The following is a 6,279-nucleotide window of genomic DNA, read 5'->3' as shown; positions in this document are numbered from 1 at the left end:
CTAAGACTTCTGTATCAATGAATATTACAAAAAAATATACATTCCCACTGAGAATTGGACTAAGACTTCTGTATCAATGAATACATCTTATTTACTTCCAAAGTCACTATCAGCACATCTTCATCAATTTGGTCCAATTGTCATTAAAAAGAAATGGGAACCTAAAACAACCAACTTCTCATTCAGTATTGGCTTCCCCATAATTATCCATGTAAGAGTAAGATGGAGTAAGAGGAGCTTTTGCCCCAAAATTCAAACTCCAATGCATCTCAGTCATGAAACAAGAAGTTAAAAAAGTCTCCACAGCTAAATATAGTACCATTCTCTTACAACCTGGATGACAGAAGCGCTGCACAGAGATGGGCTTTGACTATTTTTCTGGTAGTTTTCTTTGTCAATTTGACAGAAACTAGCATCCTCTGAGAAAAGGAAAGGATACTTCAGTTGAGAAAATGCTTCCATCCAGTAGCCTGAGGGCAAATCTGGGCGGGGTGGGGGGTGGGGGTGGGGAACAGGAGGGGAGAAGTGGGGGGGAGAGATCAAGGTAACATTTTCTTAATCGATGACAGATGTGGAAGAGCCCAGCCCACTGTGGGTGGTGATGCCACCTCTGGGCTGATGGTCCTGGGTTGTTTGTATAAGAAAGTAGGCTGAGCAAGCTATGGAAAGCAAGCCAGTAAGCAACATCCTCCACCACTGTCTCTCAGTGCCTGCTTGGCTTCCCTCAAGGATGGATGGAGATGTATAAGCCAAAGAAACCCCCTCTGATGGTTTTGTATATGCTTGGCCCAGGGTGTGGCACTATTAGAAGGTGTGGCCCTGTTGGAGTAGGTGTGTCACTGTGGGCATAGGCTTTAAGAGTCTAATCCTAGCTGCATGGAAGCCAGTATTTGTCTAGCAGCCTTCAGATGAAGATGTAGAACTCTCAGCTCCTCTTGCACCACGCCTGCCTGGATATTGCCATGCTCCTACCTTGACTTATTGGACTGAACCTCTGAACCTGTAGGGTAGCCCCAATTAAATGTCCTTATAAGAGTTGTTATTCCTCTAAGACTGCAAAACAAATGTTAAACACATAAGTGTGTTATCTCAGGGAAGACAACATCTTCAGCAAACTTGGAAAGCAGTGCCGGGGGAGGGACAAACCATTAAAAAATTATGCATGGATCCTAGAATGCAAATGCCATCTAGAAGGATGGATGAAAAGAAATGAAAATTAAAATAAAAAACAAACAAACAATGGGGGGGTGGCAGGAAACAACCAAAACTCAGACAACAAAAATGATGATAGTCTCTATGTAAAAACATACCTATTTCGCTTCATTAAATCCAACCCTTAAAATCCAGTTTCTGACCTTGCTTTACACCCACACTGTATTGCTTTAAAAGTTGAAAAGTCTCTATTTAGATAATTTACTAACAGCTATACATTAGCTATACATTGTTCAGCTGCTCCCAGGGTGCTACATTATTTATTGCCAAAAACCACTCCTAATTTGACAGATCCAAGCTAAAAGAAAGCCACGTTTCACATCTCAGTTGAAAGTAAGGAGAGCATACCTGTTTCTACAGGGAAGTTTCCACTCCCTTATCTAGGTCTCTTCTAAAAACAAAATAAAAAGCCCACATCTTTGATACTTCCTGAGGTACTACACGTATGTATGTATGTATGCATGTAGTACCTCAGGAAGTACCTGTTTCAGATCCTCAGAAGCATCCATGAGCAGAAAAGATTAGATCTAAAGCAATGCATATAGGCGGTTACGTTGCCTTAGGTAAGCTGTCCTTCTAAAGCGCTCTCCTTTCCATTCTTAGTAGAGCTGTCTGAAATTTACTGAGTAATACCCAGAAGCCATTTGAAACAATGTCTACTTCTATCAGTCTTTTCCTCACCATAGTCTTAACGAGGAATCAGAAGGCTCGCATCTTCATGCATCTGACTCTATTCCTCTAAAATGAAAGGAAAGCAGAATAAACAATCTGGACACTCATGTCTGACTGTGTTCGTCTGTAATCCAAGTGCCAAGCTACACTTTGGCCCAGGAAGGTAATGACATGTACAAACTACTAAAGATCAGAAAGCACACAGAATCCGAGTCATCAGCCTCAATTCTCTTTACCTCTCTGAACTGTCTATGGAATCTATGGCTCCAGAAAACCAGAACATGTTGCATACTGCACGGCTGACAAACGTCCTGAAAGCGATCATCAATGAATATAGTGAGCATGTTTTCATCCACCCGGTCTAGACCGGAAAGCGACCTCCCAAATCCCTAGGTACTACATATTAATTGCTGCTGGATATTATTTATTTGGTCTTGACCTTTGGCAGGGAGCAAGAGAAGACTCACAGGGCACAAGCCAGTTCAGCACTTAAGACAGAATCACCCCGATCCTATTCTCCAGGGCCAATTTTAAACCTAAGCAACAACTGCAAAACTTCCTCCCTGTTCCATTCCACTCGCTTTCATTTTTATTTTTCCTTTTCCTCCGGACGTCCCCCGCAAAGATTACATCTATGATTTCTAAGTCGCAGCATCAGACTGGGACGCTTCGGAGCAGATGCTATGGGGACAGACAGAATGGCCCGGAAAGGGCTGCCCAGAACCCGAAGGTAAGAGTCCTTCCCGAGCCGGGGACAGCGCCCCACGGTGACCCCCGATCGACGTCCTGCCCCGCCCCGCAGCCACCGTCACCTGTCCTCTAGCAGGGGCGCGGCGACACGGTTATGTCCTCCACCACAGCCGCGGCCCCGGAGAAGTTCATGACCGACTCTAGGTTCTCCAGTGTCAGGGTCCGCTTCTGCCACCGTCGCCGCCGTCGCCGCCGTCGCCGCCGTCCCCGCCTTCCGCACCGACAGCCGCCGCCACGTCCGCAAACCTGCGGTGCGTCATCGCGTAGAGTAGGCGGAGGTGCGAGGGCGCGGGCGGGGGCGGGGAACCCAGAACCCGGCGGCCAACCGCAGGCCCACGCCAGCACGCAGGCGCGCCGATGCGGCCGGGGCGGGGCCTGATTTCAGCCCCGCCTCTAGCCCCGCCCGTCCCGGGACCGCCAGGCGGTGTCGGACCCCTGCAGTCTGTGAATCTAAACCCAACCCGCCCTCCCGGCTAAGAAACGCACTGAGCGGAGGGGATGCTTGAGGAAGAGCCAATGGAGAACCGCTATGCATTTCTTCTTGCTCTGTATCTGGCACTTTCTTCTCGGTGGGTCAGAAGAAAGCAAAAACACTGGGCCGTGCTTTAGCAAATCGAACTATGAGCCCTACAGCAGCAAACAAGATAGGCAGAGTGCCTTGGGTCTGTGGGTGAGCAGAGTGAGCCCTAGCCAAGCCCGGGAACCGTGGATGAGACAAAATTGTCAACAACTTATAACTAACCTACTTGGATTTGGAAATTAACAGAACGTCATTGATGTTGCACTATCTTATGACAGTGAAATAAATACCTCATGTCTTCCGACTTAATTTTTTTTTTTTAGAAACACTGTAGATACAGTATTTGTGCCTATACAAATGATGTATGGCATTTAACGGGGCGCCTGGTGTTTTGTGTTGACCACTGACACTGCACTTGACTAAATGCTTACCCATTTAGGTCAACATTGCCTAAAGACGTACCACACTTTTCTTTACAGTCCGAATATTTATTAATCATAAAGCCTTTGGAACGCTGTTCCAATTTCCAAAGGGTTTTGTTGGTTTCTTTGTTCTGTTGGCTCCTTGGTCGGTTGGTTTTCTGGGAAGTGCCTCTGCAAGGACTGGGATTTTACTTACATTGCAATAAGCGCCTTTTATTTGAAAAGACAAGGCACTGTGCTGAACAATGCTACAAAGAATTCCAGGCAAAGACAACCGGGGGGAAAAAAAAGTTTGCCCAAGTTATTCTTTGAGCTCTTGCCCCTATGACACCGCTGTCTGTAACCATCTATCACGGAGACATTTTCTCATCAGGAGACAAAGGATATATTCCGCTCTTGATGTGTAGGGCCTCGTTCAGTCCTCATGAATGTTAATGGAATGCAACCTTCTTTTTGCAAGTAGGTTACTTTTCTTATTTTAATGTCAATAGGCCATGGAAGCCTTGGGAGAGGCTGAGGAGGATTCCAAGCATTTCTTCAGGATTGTTACCTGTTTGCTTTTTAGAAACGTTCTGCGTGATATCTGTAAGGCTTTTGAATGATTGTTTGTATCTGACTAAAACCGAGTATTTATTTGCTTACAAAAAGGGCACAATATGTGTATATTTTATTATTAGACTATACAAAAGAAGCAGTTAGCCACGAATGTTGGCTGAGTTCCAAAAAGCTGGCTAGTAAGAACAAGTATTTGTTTTTGGAAAAGAGGGTTTTCTCAGGGATCCGAAGGCCAAAAGTAGTTGTTTTTCAGATCTCATCTACTGTGTTGTCCATTAAGATTGTTGCAGTTGAAAAGTCCATGTTTCTAGGAACTTGTGGTTTTGTAGCTGCCGTTTAGACTGAGACAGAGTAAATACAGTGTTGTAGAGAGTAAATTGATACAACTTGTGAGGAGCACTGTTTGCTAAAACACATTAAAATTAAAAATAAAGTTAACCAGGGTTTGACTTTGCTTAGTTCAGACCTTAAATTCACTTACAGATAACAACTGAATCAGATTTAACAAATACGTTTAGGAATGTTTATTAGATTAATGTCAAAAGGAAAAGCAACCAGAGTGTTCATCAGTAGCTAACAGAATCCTTTGGCTTCCTTAAAACAATATAATATTTGATCAAAAGATTTAGATTCCTCTTTCTTTACAGATTTATTAATAAATTTGTCTACAAAAGGGAATATGTACAAGAAATATATTCCAGTCATTGCATATTTAGTTCTTTAAAACAACAACAACAACAACAACAACAACAACACAAAATCCTGGGCATGAGGATGCGTGTTTGGAGCAGAATACCTAAATAAAAATCCAGACATGGTTGTGTGTGTGCCTGTAACCCCCTGGGTTCTGGGGGTCCAGGAGAGTGAACTCAGAAGACCACGGGGACTTGCTGGCCACCAGTCTAGCTTCACAGTCTGTAGACAATTCTGTCTGAGAGGACTAAAGCAGACAGACAACAGGACAGACACCTGTCTTAGTTAAGGTATCCATTGCTGTGACAAAATTCCATTACCAAAAAGCAAGATGGGGAGGAAATGGTTTATCATACACTTCCAAATTGCTGTTCATCATGGAAGGAAGTCAGGACAGGAACTTAAACAAGGCAGAAATCCAGAGGGAAGAGCTGATGCAGAGGTATGGAGGGGTGCTGCTCACTGGCTTGCTCAGCCTGCGTTCTTATAGAACCCAGGACCGCCAGCCCAGGAATGGCCCCACCCACAATGGGCTGGGTCCTTCATCAATCACCAATTTAAACAAGCGCCTTAGAGGCCTGCCTACAACCCCATTCTATGGACTCATTTTCTTAGTTGAAGTTCCTTCCTCTCAGACGACTTCAGGTTGGGTGCACTTATGATTATATACATGTAAAAAGCTTTCTAAAATACATTTTAAAGATTAAAAAATACAGTTACATAAGAGATACACTGTGTTTTTCCTTTGGGATAAAACTTAAATGTACATGTCTACTTTATTATCAATAAAATATTAAAAATACATACATTGTATTTTGTAATAACCAGACATATTTCCCCAGAGCTAACAGTGCATGTCTGAATCATTCTCAAGTTGTTTGGATCTTTGTATCCAAGTGATACATACCTGAAAAAAAAATTCAATTCCCTCAGAAATTAATGCCATTGCCAAAGCCTTAATGATCTTTACATTTCTTCCTGGTCCCCTGGGGCTGTCCCCTTTCAGCTCTGTATTGCCTCTCTTTGCTACTTTCTATACCGTTTTAGAAGCAAACCTGGAAAACACTGTTATTAAAGAAATGATGAAGCTAATTTCAAACTGGATTATAGAGTGAAACTTAAAAAGCCTTCAGTTGTAATTTATATATAGAAAATATTACTGGGGCTGGTGAGATGGCTCAGTGGGTAAGAGCATCCGACCGCTCTTCCAAAGGTCCGGAGTTCAAATCCCAGCAACCACATGGTGGCTTACAAGCATCCATAACAAGATCTGACGCCCTCTTCTGGAGTGTCTGAAGACAGCTATAGTGTACTTACATATAATAATAAATAAATCTAAAAAAAAAAAAAGAATGAGCAAAGGAGAGGCAGGTGGATTTCTGAGTTCAAGGCCAGCCTGGTCTACAAAGTGAGTTCCAGGACAGCCAGGGCTACACAGAGAAACCCTGTCTCAAA

At 43.6% G+C, this 6,279-nt stretch overlaps 1 protein-coding gene across 2 annotated transcripts in view; it reads right to left on the bottom strand.

The window, feature by feature from the left end:
* Positions 1-2,852, bottom strand: part of Lysmd3 (LysM domain containing 3) — an 11,150-nt gene extending 8,298 nt beyond the window's left edge. The window contains exon 1 of one of the 2 annotated variants that reach the window (XM_021208685.2): positions 2,697-2,852. The gene's annotated coding sequence lies outside the window, so the exon portion shown is untranslated. Of the gene's footprint in view, positions 1-1,893; positions 1,953-2,696 lie in introns of those variants that run through there. The other variant, XM_029544023.1, reaches the window with a different exon arrangement.
* Between the last annotated feature and the right edge of the window lie 3,427 nt (positions 2,853-6,279).

Source organism: Mus pahari, chromosome 11 (genome assembly GCF_900095145.1).
Source record: "Mus pahari chromosome 11, PAHARI_EIJ_v1.1, whole genome shotgun sequence".
In the NCBI taxonomy this organism is placed as follows: domain Eukaryota; kingdom Metazoa; phylum Chordata; class Mammalia; order Rodentia; family Muridae; genus Mus; species Mus pahari.
Note: the sequence above shows the minus strand (reverse complement) of the source record. Positions and strands in the feature narration are given on the sequence as shown.